Below are 20263 nucleotides of genomic sequence, written 5' to 3' on the forward strand. Positions count from 1 at the left end.
TAAATAGATAGAGCCCGTAATAAAAACAAAACAAGTCTTTTATTAATATCAATGAAATTAAAACAGATTACATAAAAGTTATTCCTAAATCCTCATACATGATTTGACTTAGGACATATTCCTTTCATGCTCGATAACCTCTTACTATAACTCTGCTTATAGCTGCTGGCTACTATCTCCGTCTAACACTTGACCGCACTCCTTGCTACTCGATTCTATAAACAAAAGGACTATCTTAATTGACAGAACCAAACTCAATCGATATAACTTTACGTCTTGACATCTACCCGATCATTTATAACTAAGCATGGCATTTTAAAACTGTAAACAGATAGCATGCATATCACATAACACATAATCATGGTATTCGTATAACAAGTAATCACATATTTCATGTAAACATAAGTTAGATCGTTAAAAGATATGTCTCAGTACGTTCAAAATTAAAATCAGGTCAATATTAACATTTAACTATCAAATACCGACTCAAACTGATACACAAATCAAATGCCATTGCAATACAAAAGAAATTAGGACTTAAAAGTATTTTTATTGAAAACGTAGTATTTTTCAGAGTCTATACGCGTTCGTTTCGTATTAAATGGATGAACGGTTTAATAATTGCGAATAAAATAAGAATTAAATAGATTTAAATCAATTAATAATAATATTAATTGGCTTTTCAATACCAAAATATAATTTTTAAAAGCCTAAAAATAATTTTTAGGAATTATTTGAATTAATTATAAATAATTTATATTTATTTAACTATTTATAAATAAAATTAACCGATTAAATGATTTTAATCAATTAATTGAATTCATAAATAATTAACTAAAATAAATTATAAATAATTAAATCAAATTAGATTTTTGAAACTAATAAAAGAAAATAATTTTAGGAATTTAAAATAATTAAGAAAATAATTTTTGGTATTTAAAATAATTATTAAATGATTTTTAGAAATAAATAAAATGATTTTTGAAAATAGAATAAAGGATTTTTGAAATATTTTTAAAATCAGAAATTGGGAAACAGAATTGGGGATTGGGGGTTAGGGTTTCAGGGATCAAATCCGGGTTTTAAAAATAACCTAACGGGTCGGGTGGCGGGTTATTAAGAACAGCCGCCGAAAACCCGCCGTTTTCTGAGAATTTCTCAGAATCCAGTCGAATCCTGGCCGGCGTTAAAACCTCCGGTCACTCCTGATTCAACCCCAAAGCAGCACCATTCCAGTGGGGTTTTGACCCGTTTTCGTTCCAAATCATTACATCAGATTATTCCCGACATCAACACTCACGAACAACGAACAGAGCTCCGATTCCGGCAAGAATCGAGCTTTATCCGGTGACCTTAACGGAAAAATCACGAATTCAACAATCCTGAACCAAACTCAGTGATCCCGGTGCCAAATTAAAGCCAATACCATTCTTAATCTATTCAAATTAATAACAACCCTCAAGAACATCAATTTAAACCAGAAAATCAACTCAAAAATTGCTTTAAAACCGGAACTCGGTTTAACAATTCTGGGACTAAAACATATTAACCAAATACATAAATCGACTCCAAAGATCATTCTGAAGCTATAGGTAACATCAAAATCAACCCAGAATCATCCAAAAATAAAAATGATTTTCAAAAATAAAACATAAAAATCGACTTTTCTAATTACTATACCTCAGATCAAGATGTTGATATCAATAGAAAGCTGTGGCGTCCTCCAAACCCGGGTCAGAAGTTTGGGGTCCACACACACTCTGATTACAACCTGCTTATAACATTAATAAAGATAATAATAATAATATGCAGTGACCCTACTTACCAACTACCACGGATCACAACAGGTTAAAGTATGCACACAAGCCAAACACACTAATATATTACATACCGATTAAATCCCAACAATTCAAACTCAAACTGAGTATTAAACATATTACAAACTTTTACAATTTACATTATTCCAAAAGAAGCCTACTAGCTTAGCTTCAACAGCCTTAATCCCTAGCTCTCGCACTGGACTGGGGATCCTTGCTACCAACTGGTTCCTTTTTAACTGGAAAGAGTATAAACAACATCGCACAAATGAGCTAACTAGCTCAGCAAGTCACAATGACAAAACTAATAATAATGATCATCAAGTGAATATGGTTATGATATCAAGTGAACAATGGATTATGATTTAGAATTGGATACTATACTTTTATTTTAAAACCAAGGTTAGGCTGCTGATCAGTCACGCACTAACCCCGAGCAAAGCACACAGCATTGCTCTAACTACTGGATCCAAGGCACACATTGGCCTAACTTGACCATTATATGGTCTGACCACGAATCTGGTCCACAATTTTATAAAAACAATCCAATTCTAATATAATAACAAAATTAAACAATAATAAACAATAATCAGAATCATTAACAACAGTGAGTGTTTAACAATGAAAGGGTTTCAACCCTTGTGTGGATCAACAAGGTACTTTCAAGGCTTGGATATTGGGTAATGAAAGAATTGGATAACAAAGGAATCAATATTTCAGGGTTTTAAGAATTTGGTCTTTCAAAGCATAAGATACCATGGGTTGAGTATAAAATAATTCAGTTCAGTGTTTGGTATTTAGTTTGTATGTATTTGTGGAGTAGTATCGTAGATTTGTGGTTCGTGTTTGGGTATACAATAATCAATGGCTTAGAAAGAATATGGTTCATGGCTCAAGAACAATAACTGAAATTAGGGTTTAGGTTTCTGTGCTTCAAAGCACTTGCAATGTCAACAAGACTATCAAGTACTACAATATCTCGAGAAAGTTCAGAACACTTGCCTGGTATTAGCTTACTATCCTGCACTCGATTCCAATCACAATCGTTTTACTCCTTAACTACCTGTTTCCCTTTCCTACGTCTTGCCTCTTCTGCTCACATATTATAAGCATCTATCAACCATCAACTCATAGGATTCTATTCAACACATACTTCTATCTACCCTTCATTTTACCCAAATCCGATTAACGGATTGAAAGTTATGCAATAATCAAGTAAACACCGAATGTATAGACCGATAGTCAATCAACAAGTCACATATAACACATAATACATCACATAATCAATGACAAATCATTTATAAAGAAGTCTCGGGTTATAAACAGGCTTTCGGGTATTTAAAATGATTTTTAAAACATTTTTCGGAATTAAAACGGGTCTTTGGATCAATTTCGGGTTAATAAACAGGGTTCGGTTGGCCAATTCTGGCTCCGAAACAATTTTATAATAATTATCGAGCCTTGGAAATAATTTAGAATAATATTTTAAAGCTCGAAACTATTTTTCAGAATTTTTAAATCATTTTTAAATAATTAAATCTAATTAAATAATTAATTAAAATCAATTAATAATTAATTAAATCAATTAATCAATTAATTTTCGAATTAATTGACCAATTAATCAATTAAACATTAACTGAAATTAATTAACTAATTAATTCAGATTTATTTTTGAATTAAAAATCATTTTCGGAATTAAAATACTAATTTTTTTAGAATTTTCAGAAATTTAAAATGAATTTTTATAATAAAAATAAATAGGAAATATGATTTTTAAACATTTTATAAACAGGAATCCTATTTTTGAAAACTTTGCAAACTACAGGGACTAAACTTCACCATCTTCAAAACTACAAGGACTAAACTACAATTTTAAAGTTCCAGTCGCCGGAAAATCGGGGGTGGCCGGAGAAGACGATCCCGGCGTCCTCACCCCACCAACACCTCCAGATCAACACTACACAACACCAGGAACTTGTTCATGCAATCAAAACATTCTAATCATCCCTGTTCTGGCCGGAAATTGGCCAAGAACATCGCCGGTTTCCTGCGAACATCGTAAATCTTTAAAACACAACTCCCTTCGATTCAAGCATCCTCTGTTAACGAGCTATATATCAATCGATTGCAAATTTCATAAGGAACACAACCCACTATAAATCAACAGTTAATAACCCCTGAATCAAAAACCCCCAAATTTCAATTGAAAACATTCATACGGGTTATAAACCCTAATTTTAAAATTCGAAAATCAAACTCAAATTTGAACATGTTATTGAACTCCAAATCAGACGTATAATATACCAAAATCATCAGGAAAACAAGCTCTACAACATGCAATCATCAAATCATACAAACAATCATCCAAAAAAAATTCATATTTTTTCATAAAAATAATTCGAAAATAAATAAATTTTTAGAAATTAAACCTTTGATTCTGCAAGTGTATGGATTACAGATTCTGATAGAGCTTCTCAAGACCTTCAAATCCAGTACTCGAGCTTTTCAAACAAAGATCAATAACACCTTCAAAAGTTGGTTTGATTCTTAAAACAGTTTATGAATATAGGATTTTTCTTTGTAAAATTATATATTTATCTGTCGGCAAATGATTTTGATACGAAATAAAATACGGTAAAAGGCTATTTATATTTACGGAAAATTAGTATCCCGTTGGATCATTTCGGATATAAAATGGTACGTTTATTTGTAAAAACTGATCCAAACGGTATCGGTTTTCGGGATAATTATCCAAATCAGTACAATTTGTACTGCGGTCTTGGTCTCAGCGCCTGGTTACACGTATTACGAAGTGATAATTGTGATAGTTTAAGAAAAAGCTCCCGTTTATCGAAAATACGAGTTTTTATTGATTTACGGAAATGAATACTGTATCAAAAATATTACGCCGGGACCCGCGCAGGACAATCCGTACGCCGGATCAAAAAAGTCGAAACATGGAAAATGCTCGGAATATTACAATTCGGTTAGGAAGGAGTTCTCGGAAGAGTTTTGGGTTCCAAAAACATAACAACGGTTGACGTCGGTTGGTTCCCGTTTTTATTAAATAGATTTTAAATACTCGGAAAAAGATTTTAGAAATTTCATATGATTCATATAAATTCATAAATCAACATAAAAATAGTTAGGAAGATATGACAATTATCTATATTTTATTTTGGACATATAAAAATTGAAATACTCAATTAATACTATTTTTGAATATTCAAATACAAATAACACTTAACAGTTAATTCACAGAATAGATACTGAACACACATAAAAATTATTTAATTAGCAAAAATAATTACACGGTATATCCCAGATATTACATCCTTCCCCCTTAAAAGGATTCTGTCCTCAGAATCTCCTAAGAAAACAAATGAGGGTACTTTTTTTTCATATCACTTTCTAATTCCCAGCTTGACTCTTCAACCTTTGGGTTTCTCCATAATACTCTTACTAACTTTACCACTTTATTTCTCAATACTTTATCTCTCTCTCCTCTAGAATCTCTATCGGACTCTCTACATAAGACAAATCTTCCTGAAGCTCTATTGGCTCATATTCTATTACATGCCTGGAGTCTGGATTATATTTCTTGAGCATCGATACGTGAAAAACATTGTGAATGTGCTCCATGTTCGGTGATAACGCCAACTCGTAAGCTACTTTGCCAACACACTTTAGGATCTCAAAAGGTCCGACATATCTTGGACTCAGCTTTCCTTTCTTTCCAAACCTCGTTAGTCCTTTCCACGGTGATACTTTCAGTAATACCAAGCTTCCTTCTTCAAATTCCATGTCTTTCCTTGACTGATCTGCATACTTCCTCTGACGATCTTGTGCGGCTATTAATCTCTTCTGAATAATTTTAACAACTTCCTTTGTCTGCCGCACCAATTCAGGTCCGAGTGTTTTGTGTTCTCCTACTTCGTCCCAATATACTGGAGATCTACAGTTGCGTCTATAAAGGGCTTCATAGGTTGGCATCCCAATGCTGGCGTGATAGCTGTTGTTATAAGCAAACTCTACGATGGGTAAATGCTCGTCCCAACTTCCTTTGAAATCAATAGCACAAACACGTAACATGTCCTCGATTGTCTGGATCGTTCTTTCACTTTGGTCGTCCGTCTGCGGGTGATAGGCCGTACTCATATTCAATTTTGTTCCTAAACATTCTTGAAAACTCTTCCAAAATCTTGAATTAAATCTTGGATCTCGATCAGATACAATAGACACTGGAACTCCATGATGAACTACAATTTCCTTTAGGTACATATGGACTAACTTATCGAGCGAAAATCTTTCATTTATAGGCAGAAAATGAGCTGACTTGGTAAGTCTATCCACTATAACCCAAATGGCATCATGATTAGCCCTTGTCCTTGGTAATCCAACTATAAAATCCATGGCAATGTGTTCCCACTTCCATTCTGGAATCTCCAATAGCTGTAGCAATCCGCTTGGTCTCTGATGCTCTGCTTTAACCCTCTGACAGGTATAACATTTGCTAATCCATTCCGTAATTTCCCTCTTCATGTCTGGCCACCAATAATTCTTCTTTAAATCTCTATACATCTTGGTACTTTCTGGATGGATGGAATACCTTGAATTATGTGCCTCCTGTAGAATTTCATTCTTTAACTTTGTCACCGGTGGAATCCAAATTCTAGATGAAAACCTCAGAATACCTTGGTCATCTCTGCGTGCATAACTCTTCCCCTACCAAACGATTTATATCTTGATCCATTACATCTTCCTGACATTTCTTTATTTTCTCTAATAATTCCGGTTGGAAAATCATACTGTACACTTTTACTTCCTCAGGCTTGCAAACTCTAATCTCCAATTCCAATTTCTGAAATTCCTTATATATCTCTTCAGGTACGGACAACACATTTAACCTTTCCTTCCGACTTAACACGTCTACTACAACATTCGCTTTACCGGGATGATAATTAATCGAGCAATTATAATCCTTGATCAACTCTAACCATCTCCTTTGCCTCATATTAAGTTCCTTCTGGGTAAATATATACTTCAAACTTTTGTGATCCGTATAAATTTCACATTTCTCTCCATACAGATAATGTCTCCAAATCTTCAAAGCAAACACTATGGCTGCTAGTTCCAAATCATGAGTAGGATACTTTTATTCATATGGTTTCAATTTCCTTGACGCATACGCAATCACCTTATCGTGCTGCATAAGAACACATCCTAATCCTTTGTAAGAAGCATCACTATAAATTACGAAATTCCCTTGATCATCTGGAAGTGACAAAACAGGTGCCGTGATTAATCGTCGCTTCAATTCCTGAAAACTTTCCTCACATTTTTCATTCCATATAAACTTCTCATTCTTTCGTGTAAGCTTTGTTAATGGTGTGGCAATCCTCGAGAAATTTTGAACGAATCGACGATAATATCCCGCCAATCCTAAGAAACTTCTTACCTCGGTGGGTGTTCTCGATCTCTCCCAATTCGTAATTGCCTCGATCTTTGCCGGGTCCACTTTGATCCCTTCATTACTAACTATGTGTCCTAAGAACTGAACCTCTTGTAACCAAAACTCACATTTCGAGAATTTAGCATACAACTTCTTTTTCCTTAAAATCTCCAAAGCTGTTCTTAAATGTTTCGCATGATCCTCTTCCGTCTTTGAATAGATCAAAATATCGTCTATAAATACAATAATGAACTTGTCCAAGTATTCCTTGAAAATTCTGTTCATCAGGTCCATAAATGCTGCCGGGGCGTTGGTCAATCCAAAAGACATTACTAGAAATTCATAATGTCCATACCTTGTTCGAAAAGCTGTCTTTGGTATATCTTCTGGCTTGATCTTCAGTTGATGATATCCTGATCCTAAATCGATCTTGGAGAAATACTTGGCTCCCTTCAATTGGTCAAACAAATCATCAATTCTAGGTAACGGATACTTATTCTTAATTGTAAGCTTGTTGAGCTCCCTATAGTCGATACATAGTCTCATGTTTCCATCTTTCTTCTTGACAAATAATACCGGTGCACCCCACGGGGACACACTGGGTCTGATTACTCCTTTCTCTAACAGCTCTTGCAATTGCTTCGCTAATTCTTTCATTCGATGGGCGCCATTCTATACGTGGCCTTGGATACTGGTTCTGTTCCAGGTGCTAAGTCGATCACAAATTCAATTTCTCTATCTGGAGGAAGTCCTGGCAATTTGTCGGGAAACACGTCTAGAAATTCATTCACAACTAGAATATCTTCAAGTTTTGTTGGTTCTTGACTTCTGTCAATCATATATGCCATGAAATGCTCACATCCTTGTCGTAGTAACTTCTTGACTTGAATCATCGTTAAGAACTTCTTTACTTGTTTTTGACCCTTGAACGTTACTATCCTTTCGTCTGGCATTTTCACCATTACCTTCTTATTTCGACAATCTATCTGGGCATCGTGCCTAGATAACCAATCCATCCCTAATATAACGTCAAATTCTCCTAACTTAAATGGTATCAAATCTACACAAAACTTACTACCAGAAATCTCAACCTCACAATTCCCACAAACTTGATTCACAGTTACACGTTCTTGGTTTGCTAATTCCACAGTCATTATTTCATTTAAATACTCTACTGGACAATTTAACTTTCTAACAAAATCTTGTGAAACAAACGATCGAGTCGCTCCCGAATCTATTAACACTTTGGCACATAAAGAATTCATATTGAGTGTACCTGCCACGATATCTGTATCCTGGATAGCATCCTTCACTGACATGTCGAAAACTCTAGCCCTTGGAGTCTCATTCACTGTTGGGGTAGATCCCATAATCCTCAATGCATTACTGAATGGGGCTGGTGTCTTGCAATCCCTGGCCATATGTCCTGGATTTCCACATTTGAAGCACATAAATCCAATGGCTGGAACCTTCACTGCTAGATTACGGATAGGTTGATCCTTATTTGTTGGCTCTCTTGCTGGCTGATTTCGGCACTCCCTCGAATAGTGTCCTTTCTGATTACATTTGAAACATACCACGTTCAACTTGTTACAAACTCCCCCATGCTTCTTTCCATAAACTTGACAATCTGGAAAAGTTAATCTCAACTGATTCGGCTGATTCACATTAGCTGGACGGTTGCCCTGACCTCCGTCTCCTGCATTTTGTCTCCTGAAATTAAAATTTCTCCCTGGCTGAAACTTGCCTTTCTTAAAATTTGGAAACTTCCCTGGTTGTGACTGACCCTCACTTCCCTCAACCTTCCTTTTCTTGCTCTCTTTCTCCTTCTGTGACATCTCACTTTCTGTCTCCGCAATCATAGCCTTTTGTACAACTCCTGCATAGGTTTCTAATTCAAAGATAGCTACCTTTCCTCTGATCCATGGCTTCAAGCCTTGCTAAAATCTCTTAGCTTTCTTCCTATCAGTATCAACATACGACGGCACATACCTTGACAATTCCTCTAATTTACTTTCATAATCTGACACCGACATAGTTCCTTGCTTTAACTCTAAAAACTTCAGCTCCATCTGGTCTTGAACAAACTGAGGAAAATATTTTTCTAAAAACAATTCCTTAAACCTTTCCCAAGTAATAACATCTGTACCTTCCAATGTCTTCACCATCTCCCACCAATAGGTGGCCTCATTCTTCAAATAGTAACTTGCAAACTCAACCTTCTACTCCTCTTTCACTTTTACCAAGGCAAATGCCTTCTCTATTTCCTTTAACCACACATTTGCTTCAATTGGCTCTAAGGAACCCTTGAATTCTGGTAGGTTTACTGCCTAAAATGTTTTGAAAGTTACCTGGGAATTGGTCTGTCTTTGTTGTTGTTGTGCCAGGTGAACTGTTTGTTGGGCCAAGATTTGGAGAATCTGGACTATTGCTGGGTCTATGGGTCCTGGGTTCACATTCTGGTTTGTCTCATCTTGGTTGTTATTGTTGTTGTTGTTGGTTTCTTCATTCTGGGTGTGGGTGCAGGTATTTCTTCTAGGAGGCATTTTCTGTAAAGAATCAAACAATTTATTTAGCTTTTAAATCAAATCTTTGCATAAAGGAAAAATTTTGTAAAACAGAAATATCTCTTTTTGAAAACAGTTGTAACTAAGTAAATTGCATGCTTCTTTACAGAATATAAACAATTATGGAAAACAGGGTACATGGTATCACAGGGTATAACTGGTGCAATAAATAAGGTAAAGTAAAACAAGTGTGATAAAGTAAATGATAGTGCTGAAAAGGAAAAAGGTACTGATATATATAGATCAAAAGTTTTAGGTAGTACAAGCGTAAAGACGCTTCAGAAGTAAAAGCAAAAGGGTACAACAACCTACTCACTAGTCAACATCGCTAGTCTATAAAGACAACTCAAAAGTCTACTGATACACACTACACACTACTGTACATACTACATAATCATAACAACACTGCTCAGCATCTCCATCTCTGAATCTCTGACTCATGGAAAATCTGGACCTCCAATCTCCTCAAGCTCCTCTAGAACCCACTTAGCCCATTCCACTAAGAAATCAGGAGTGATGTCCTCATGTGTAGCCTCAGCAATCCTCACTGCAGCTGTCCTACGAAATGCCTGTAGCCTCTCTCTGAGTCGCCTCTCACCACTCCCAACCTCTCTGGTACGCATTATATGTAGTAACTCCTGAATCTGACCCTGAAGGAATCGCTGCTCCATAAGGCAAGCCTCAAACTGATGATATGGGACAGGATAGGAAGAGAACTGAAAAGGTACTCCTGTAATTGAATGACTAGTAAAGCCTGAATCAGCAGGTGGGGGTCCTCTAACAGGTGGCCTCATGCCTGGAGGTGGAATAGCCTGCAGTGGTACGGGCTGTAACACCGGTGGAGGTAGAATAGCCAATACTGGTGGAATAACAGGACGGGGATCCGATGCTGGTGCTTCAACTGAAGGCTCTGAGTGATCAGCTGATACAGGAATAAAAGAGTCGGCCATCGCTGCTATCTGAAATTATATCGTAATATAAGAATCTCGAACCACGACGCGAATTATACTACTACTGGTTATACCGTAACACTCAACCTCAAACGTTCTATCATTCTATTCCTTACTTCTAATCCTAACCCTCTACCCATTCCCATCAATCTAGGCTTGTGTCAGTGACTTATAAATTGTAGCTCTGATACCAAAACTGTGGCGCCCTCCAAACCCGGGTCAGAAGTTTGGGGTCCACACACACGCTGATTACAACCTGCTTATAACATTAATAAAGATAATAATAATAATATATAGTGACCCTACTTACTAACTACCACGGATCGCAACAGGTTAAAGTATGCACACAAGCCAAACACACTAATATATTACATACCGATTAAATCCCAACTTTTCAAACTCAAACTGAGTATTAAACATATTATAAACTTTTACAATTTACATTATTCCAAAAGAAGCCTACTAGCTCAGCTTCAACAGCCTTAATCCCTAGCTCTCGCACTGGACTGGGGATCCTTGCTACCAACTGGTTCCTTTTTAACTGGAAAGAGTATAAACAACATCGCATAAATGAGCTAACTAGCTCAGCAAGTCACAATGACAAAACTAATAATAATGATCATCAAGTGAATATGGTTATGATATCAAGTGAACAATGGATTATGATTTAGAATTGGATACTATACTATTATTTTAAAACCAAGGTTAGGCTGCTGATCAGTCACGCACTAACCCCGAGCAAAGCACACAGCATTGCTCTAACTACTGGATCCAAGGCACACATTGGCCTAACTTGACCATTATATGGTCTGACCACGAATCTGGTCCACAATTTTATAAAAACAATCCAATTCTAACATAATAACAAAATTAAATAATAATAAACAATAATCAGAATCATTAATAACAGTGAGTGTTTAACAATGAAAGGGTTTCAACCCTTGTGTGGATCAACAAGGTACTTTCAAGGCTTGGATGTTGGGTAATGAAAGAATTGGATAACAAAGGAATCAATGTTTCAGGGTTTCAAGAATTTGGTCTTTCAAAGCATAAGATACCATGGGTTGAGTATAAAATAATTCAGTTCAGTGTTTGGTATTTAGTTTGTATGTATTTGTGGAGTAGTATCGTAGATTTATGGTTCGTGTTTGGGTATACAATAACCAATGGCTTAGAAAGAATATGGTTCATGGCTCAAGAACAATAACTGAAATCAGGGTTTAGGTTTCTGTGCTTCAAAGCACTTGCAATGTCAACAAGACTATCAAGTACTACAATATCTCGAGTAAGTTCAGAACACTTGCCTGGTATTAGCTTACTATCCTGCACTCGCTTCCAATCACAATCGTTTTACTCCTCAACTACCTGTTTCCCTTTCCTACGTCTTGCCTCTTCTGCTCACATATTATAAGCATCTATCAATCATTAACTCATAGGATTCTATTCAACACATACTTCTATCTACCCTTCGTTTTACCCAAATCCGATTAACGGATTGAAAGTTATGCAATAATCAAGTAAACACCGAATGTATAGACCGATAGTCAATCAACAAGTCACATATAACACATAATACATCACATAATCAATGACAAATCATTTATAAAGAAGTCTCTGGTTATAAATAGGCTTTCGGGTATTTAAAATGATTTTTAAAACATTTTTCGGAATTAAAACGGGTCGTTGGATCAATTTCGGGTTAATAAACAGGGTTCGGCTGGCCAATTCTGGCTCTGAAACAATTTTATAATAATTATCGAGCCTTGGAAATAATTTAGAATAATATTTTAAAGCTCGAAACTATTTTTCGGAATTTTTAAATCATTTTTAAATAATTAAATCTAATTAAATAATTAATTAAAATCAATTAATAATTAATTAAATCAATTAATCAATTAATTTTTGAATTAATTGACCAATTAATCAATTAAACATTAACTGAAATTAATTAACTAATTAATTCAGATTTATTTTTGAATTAAAAATAATTTTCGGAATTAAAATACTATTTTTTTTAGAATTTTCAGAAATTAAAAATGAATTTTTATAATAAAAATAAATAGGAAATATGATTTTTAAACATTTTATAAACAGAAATCCTATTTTTGAAAACTTTGCAAACTACAGGGACTAAACTTCACCATCTTCAAAACTACAGGGACTAAACTGCAATTTTGCAGTTCCAGTCGCCGAAAAATCGGGGGTGGCCGGAGAAGACGATCCCTGCGTCCTCACCCCACCAACACCTCCAGATCAATACTACACAACACCAGGAACTTGTTCATGCAATCAAAACATTCTAATCATCCCTGTTCTGGCCGGAAATTGGCCAAGAACATAGTCGGTTTCCTGCGAACATCGTAAATCTTTAAAACACAACTGCCTTCGATTCAAGTATCCTCTGTTAACGAGCTATATATCAATCGATTGCAAATTTCATAAGGAACACAACCCACTATAAATCAACAGCTATTAACCCCTGAATCAAAACCCCCAAATTTCAATTGAAAACATTCATACGGGTTATAAACCCTAATTTTAAAATTCAAAAATCAAACTCAAATTTGAACATGTTATTGAACTCCAAATCAGACGTATAATATACCAAAATCATCAGGAAAACAAGCTCTACAACATGCAATCATCAAATCATACAAACAATCATCCGAACAAAAATTCATATTTTTCATAAAAATAATTCGAAAATAAATAAATTTTTAGAAATTAAACCTTTGATTCTGCAGGTGTTTGGATTACAGATTCTGATAGAGCTTCTCAAGACCTTCAAATCCAGTACTCGAGCTTTTCAAACAAAGATCAATAACACCTTCAAAAGTTGGTTTGATTCTTGAAACAATTTATGAATATAGAATTTTTCTCTGTAAAATTATATATTTATCTGTCTGCAAATGATTTTGATACGAAATAAAATACGGTAAAAGGCTATTTATATTTACAGAAAATTAGTATCCCGTTGGATCATTCCGGATATAAAATGGTACGTTTATTTGTAAAAACTGATCCAAACGGTATCGGTTTTCGGGATAATTATCCAAATCAGTACAATTTATACTGCGGTCTTGGTCTCAGCGCCTGGTTACACGTATTACGAAGTAATAATTGTGATAGTTTAATAAAAAGCTCCCATTTATCGAAAATACGTGTTTTTATTGATTTACCGAAACGAATACTGTATCGAAAATATTGCGCCGGGACCCGCGCAGGACAAACTGTACGCCGGATCGAAAAAGTCGAAACATGGAAAATGCTCGGAATATTACAATTAGGTTAGGAAGGAGTTCTCGGAAGAGTTTCGGGTTCCAAAAACGTAACTACGGTTGACGTCGGTTGGTTCCCGTTTTTATAAAATAGATTTTAAATACTCGGAAAAAGATTTTAGAAATTTCATATGATTCATATAAATTCATAAATCAACATAAAAATTGTAAGGAAGATATGACAATTATCTATATTTTATTTTAGACATATAAAAATTGAAATACTCAATTAATACTATTTTTGAATATTCAAATACAAATAGCACTTAACAGTTAATTCACAGAATATATACTGAACACACATAATAATTATTTAATTAGCAAAAATAATTACACGGTATATCCCAGATATTATAAAAGCTTTCGTCGAGAAGATGATTTTGACTACTAGAACGTCTGATTTGGTTCCCTAAATCGATCAAAAATCATGATTGAAGTTGCTGCAAAGAATTTCAGCCCCACAAACTGTTCTTGGTTTTATGATTTTTCTGAAAATTTTATAAAAATAATGAAAAAATAAATAAAAGAGCTGGTATTTATATTTTTACAAAAATTATACCCCCAAAATAAATTAAGGGTGTTTTCATCCCTAAATTACAATAATTAAGCCCCAAAATATTAATTACGAGGAATAATTTTTAAAATGATAAAATACAAAATTAATGTCAAAATTCCCCAAAAATTGTGAATAATTCGAAAATACAAAAATAAAGGGTATTTGAAATACGAATAATTTTATAAAAATAAAAACACGGATTTTGTGGGGTTTGACGTCCCAGTGGGGTCCCTGGTCCGCTGAATAATTATGTACTATAGTTGTGGGGGTCGCGCGAACGCAAGCACCATAACATAAATTATGATGTAGGCTCCACCTCTTGGGTAGACCTTAGGTAAGAACCCATCCTAAGTGCAATGGAAGTCCTTCCCTAGGCCATGGACCTTAATGATCTCCTATTAACCCCATCCAGGTAAGTAAATTTTCATGTAGGCCGTTTATCTCTATTCATAGCATTATTGGAATATTTTACCTTAGATCGGTCGATGTGGGAAGTTCTGAGAGCAGACTTTTTTATCAACGATAGTGTAAATCTTATGATGATGTATTTGATTATAATTTCGTAGTGCGATTGAGATGTAATTTAAAATTTGGGAGTTTTTTTGTCGTAAATAAAAAACAAGGAATATCTATATCTCCAAACGTAATTTCTTACACCACCGGTACCTTTATGCAGTTTGCGGACAGTGAGTAAAAATAGCTTTGGGTGACATAGTAACTCAGTTCGTTGAACATGGATCGAAATGAGATACAATCTTTGTACTTGAATCTGGAAAATCAGATTTTTATTATTTATTGTCGTGAATTCTATTATAAAAGGTGAAATTGAAACAATATTACTTATTATCGTGAACTATTATATTAAAAAGGTGAAATTGAGGCAATAGTCGTAAATTGTTACAAGTTAAATTTCATTTGAAATATATCGCCATAGTTTTAAACTTTCATCTTGAAACAATCCGAATAGCAAATTTTTTCTCCGGCCAAGAGATTACAAGTTCGTTTCCTTTAAAAAATATTTAATCTTTGATTTGGTGGGGGTGCGCCAGGCCCGAGCAGTAGTGCAACACATAGGCGACGCATGAAGACCTCAACAACAAGCTATTATTTGGATCTTCCCTGATAAAAAATTAATTTAATATCGTGTGGACCATAGGCCCACATATCAGATATTAAATTGATAAGAACAGATACTACACTTGATCTTAGACAAAAGGGCGAGAAAGGTATGAATGAACATGCTATCTGACCTTGTTTATATGGATGAGTTCGGCACATCTACCGAAAAGTATCTTGAGGTGGTACGAAACTCCAGGTACATATAAACTACTAATATAAGTAATACTGTAAAGCGTGGAATAAGATATGAACATGAATTATTTGAGTACATACAAACTGACTTTTCCCTCGAAAAATAAAATATAATAAACTATTGGAGTAAGTGCATAAAATGTTTTGCCAAAAAGTTTAATTAATAATATGCAAGTCAACTGTTTTCTATCACTCTTGGTGCATATTACGAATTTCTATTCAGTTGATTGCTGCAAATTTTATGCAACCACGACCAACAACAAATTTAGTATGTTGCGAGAATTGTGTTTTATCTTTAAATTTAAATTGAAACTTAAACGGGAAATCAATATCGAGGAACACCTTAAATATGAATGATATTGTAAATTGTCCAAGTTATGTTAACTACTAGATTGATATGCAAGATATGATTGTGAATTGTAAATATCATATGCCTTGTAATCTTGTGTAAATGAAATAGAGTTAACTGCCAAAAAGACAGTCTCAACGGATGATTTACAAAGCTCCAACGGATGATCAACATAAGTCTCGACGGATGATCAACCTGAGTTTCAACGGATGATCAGACAAAGTTCCAACGGATGATCAATCTAAGTTCCAACGGATGTTCAAATTCAAAAGAGCAGTTGATAGTGACTTGACAGTAACATGCGTTGATTGTATGCAAATGGAATGTGGCGGCCTATTTGAAGGTTTTAGAGAACAAAGAAACATTTCCATTTCCATGCTAAACAGATGATATTCAAAGATGCTGGAAAGAGAAGTGCAGAAGCATGAAGTTAGACTAGATAAAGATTGTCTTATTATCTTGTCTTTTTATCATGTTACTTGGTGATATATAAACCAAGGGTAGCAAGTTGAATAGTATCCAAGTTAATAAGCTTTTTACCAGAGAAATAGATAAGGCAAAATCTGTTAAGAATTTCTATGTTCTTGTATTCTCAACTTGTAAGCAGTTGTGAACAATTTTTTTACACAGAGTTTTCAACTTAAAATATATATCTCTAGTGGAAAAGTTCGATCCACCAGAAAGTTTTTAAATACTTGTATTTATTTACTTTGTGCTTTGATTTCAATATTACTTTCATTCCGCACCTAGCTAAATCAAACACAGATATATATATTTATAGAATAACAGTTCTTGAAATTGAAAAGAAGCCAGAATTACATTCAACCCCCCTTCTGTAATTCTTGTATAGATTGTTTTGGAATAACAATTGGTATTAGAGAAAGCTCTTGAAGAACAAAGAGTTTAAAGATCACAACAACTAACAAGATGAACAGAAAAGATGTTGGAGTAAAGATTCCATTTCTAGACAAAGACAACTATCACCATTGGAAGGTGAAGATGCACCTGCATCTCTTATCTCAAGATGAAGCATATGTGGACTGCATTGAGAAAGGTCCGCATGTCCCTATGAGAGCTACTACAGGAAATGAAGCATCAGTTCCAAATCCACAAGCAGAATGGTCTGATCCAGATAAAGAACAAGTTTAAAGGATAAAAAGGCCATGAACATCCTGTTTAATGGTGTTAACAGTGACATGTTTGACAACATCATAAACTGCAAAACTGCTAAGGATGTCTGAGATACAATTCAAGTTATATGTGATGGAACTGAGCAAGTAAAGGAGAACAAAATGCAACTCTTGATTCAGCAATATGAGAATTTCCATAGTGTAGAAGGTGAGTCACTCACTGATATTTTTAGTAGATTCCAAAAACTACTAAATGCTCTAAAACTGCATGAAAGAGTCTATCAAACAAAAGACTCAAACCTCAAATTCCTTAGATCTCTGTCAAAGGAATGGAAGCCTATGACAGTCCCATTGAGAAATTCTCAAGATTACAAGGAGTTCACCTTAGATAGACTGTATGGTATCCTAAAAACCTATGAGCTTGAAATAGAGCAAGATGTGAAGATGGAGAAAGGAGGAAAGAAGGGAGGGTCCATTGCATTAGTTGCTGAGCAAGAAAAGGAGAAGGAGATAAAGGTTGGAGATGTTGAATCTGCACCAAACCCTAGAGTTTGTGAAGGCAAAGGAAATGGTCTAGTAGTTGAGCATGAAGACCAGCTTAGTCAAGATGACATGGATGACATAGATGAACATCTTGCTTTTCTATCCAGGAGATTTGCCAAGATTAAATTTAAGAAGAATTTTGGAGCAGTCAAGTCAAACAGAAACATGGTTGATAAGTCTAAATTCAAATGTTTCAAGTGTGGCTTGGCAGGTCATTTTGCTAGTGAGTGTAGAAAGCCTGATTCTGGTAAAAAGAAGTTTGAGCATGTTGATTATAAGCAGAAAAACTTTGAGTTGCTCAAGCAAAAGGAAAGGGCTTTCATTACACAAGAAAATGACTAGGCTGCAGATGGATTGGAAGAGGATGAAGATACAAGCTATGTCAATCTAGCACTTATGGCCAAATCAGATAAAACAGAAACAAGTTCATCAAGTAATCGGGTAATCACTACCAACCTAGCTCATTTATCTAAAGCTGAGTGTAATGATGCCATAAATGACATGTCTACTGAATTATATCACCTGCGTGTTACACTTAAGTCTCTCACTAAAGAAAACAGTAAAATTAAAGAGAACAATGTGTTTTTAAGTGAAAGAAATAATGTGTTAGAGACTCAATTTGTTGAGTTTGAAAAATTGAAATAGAATGCAAGATTGCTAAGGATAAACTAACCGAATCCTTAAAAAAAGAGGAGATTTTAAGAAAGCAACTTGAACGAGAACATGAAGTAATTAAGGCATGGAAATCATCTAGAGATGTCCATGCTCAAATTAATAAAGTTCAAGGTATAGAATCTTTTTGTGATGCAGCCTGGATAAAGAACAAGGAGAAGCTTGATTCCAATATGGTTGAAGGACTTTCAACGGATGTGGATTCGACGGATAATGAAAATTATCCGTCGAATAATCAAAAGGATTATCCGTCAAAAGACAATGAGCCACATCCGTTGAGTGTAAGTAAGCCGGTTAGCAAAGCTAAGCTAGCTAAGTTAAATGAAAAATATGGATCAGTTTCTAAAAACTTTGTTCCAGGAGAAATAAGTCAAGTGAAACAGAACAAAAGAGTCAATGTAGGTCATCTGTCTATCAAGCAATTGAATTACAGATTGGAGAAAATTGAAGTGAAAGCAGAATTAAAAAAGAAAAATAATAGAAATGGGAAAGTAGGAATTAACAAACATAACAACTACACACCTGATAAATATGCACCAAGAAAAATCTGTGTTAAGTGTGGTAGTGTTAATCACTTGTCTGTAAATTGCAAACTTGCTTTTCCTGCTCCCATGTCTACACCACCTTCATTTCCCAGCATGCCTACAATTCCTGTAAATGTTATGCCTGCACAAAATTTGAATACACAGTATGCTAACATGCCATTTGCACAAATTCCATATTACGCTGCATTTAGTATGCCACAAATGGCATTTAGCATGCCTTACTGGAATAACATGTTTGCACAGAATATGCCTTTCCATGTTAATCAAGTTGTGCATGATAATTCTGCAATGATGAATGGTTTTAAGGGTTCTACTCAATTGACTAAGGATGAACTTCAAGTACCTGAGTAATATGAGGACAAACCCAAGAAACCTAAGAAAAAGGCTAACAAAACAGGACCCAAGGAAACTTGGGTACCAAAATCAACTTGATTTGATTTTGTTGTGTGCAGGGAAACAGAAAGAATCTTTGGTATATGGATAATGGGTGCTCAAGGCATAGGACTGGAGATTCTACCCTGCTCACTGAGTTCAAGGACAGAGCTGGCCCAAGTATCACTTTTGGAGATGATAGCAAGGGTTATACTATGTGAAATGGCTTGATTTCAAAAGATAATGTCATCATTGAAGAGGTTGCCCTAGTGGATGGACTCAAGCACAATTTGTTGAGTATCAGCCAGCTTTGTGACAAGGGCAACTCAGTAACATTCATATCTGAAGCCTGTGTTGTGACCAACAAGAGAAGCAACAAAGTGGTTCTCACTGGAGTGAGAAAAGGAAATGTGTACGTAGCTGATTTCAACTCATCTAATGCATAATCTGTCACTTGTCCATTTAGCAAGGCAAGTCAAGATGAAAGTTGGTTGTGGAACAAGAAGTTATCACACCTTAACTTCAAGACTATGAATGATCTAGTTAGGAAAGACTTGGTGAGAGGTATTCCTCAAGTAGAATTCTCAAGGGATGGACTGTGTGATGCATGTCAGAAAGGAAAGAAAATCAGGCATCATTCAGAAAGAAGCTTGATTCAACAATTGAAGAACCTCTACAATTGCTGCACATGGACTTATTTGGACCAGTGAACATATTGTCA

The 20263-nt window shown here is 34.9% G+C and overlaps 2 non-coding genes across 2 annotated transcripts; both read right to left on the bottom strand.

Moving 5' to 3' along the window:
- Positions 1-14882: 14882 nt before the first annotated feature.
- LOC141681195 (U1 spliceosomal RNA) lies at positions 14883-15040 on the bottom strand. The gene has a single exon (XR_012558637.1). It is a non-coding gene; the product is annotated as a U1 spliceosomal RNA (small nuclear RNA).
- A 615-nt stretch (positions 15041-15655) lies between these two features.
- On the bottom strand, positions 15656-15850 carry LOC141681920 (U2 spliceosomal RNA). The gene has a single exon (XR_012559334.1). It is a non-coding gene; the product is annotated as a U2 spliceosomal RNA (small nuclear RNA).
- Positions 15851-20263: the final 4413 nt, after the last annotated feature.

The sequence above is a fragment of the Apium graveolens genome, chromosome 8 (assembly GCF_009905375.1).
Source record: "Apium graveolens cultivar Ventura chromosome 8, ASM990537v1, whole genome shotgun sequence".
Classification (NCBI taxonomy): Eukaryota; Viridiplantae; Streptophyta; class Magnoliopsida; order Apiales; family Apiaceae; genus Apium; species Apium graveolens.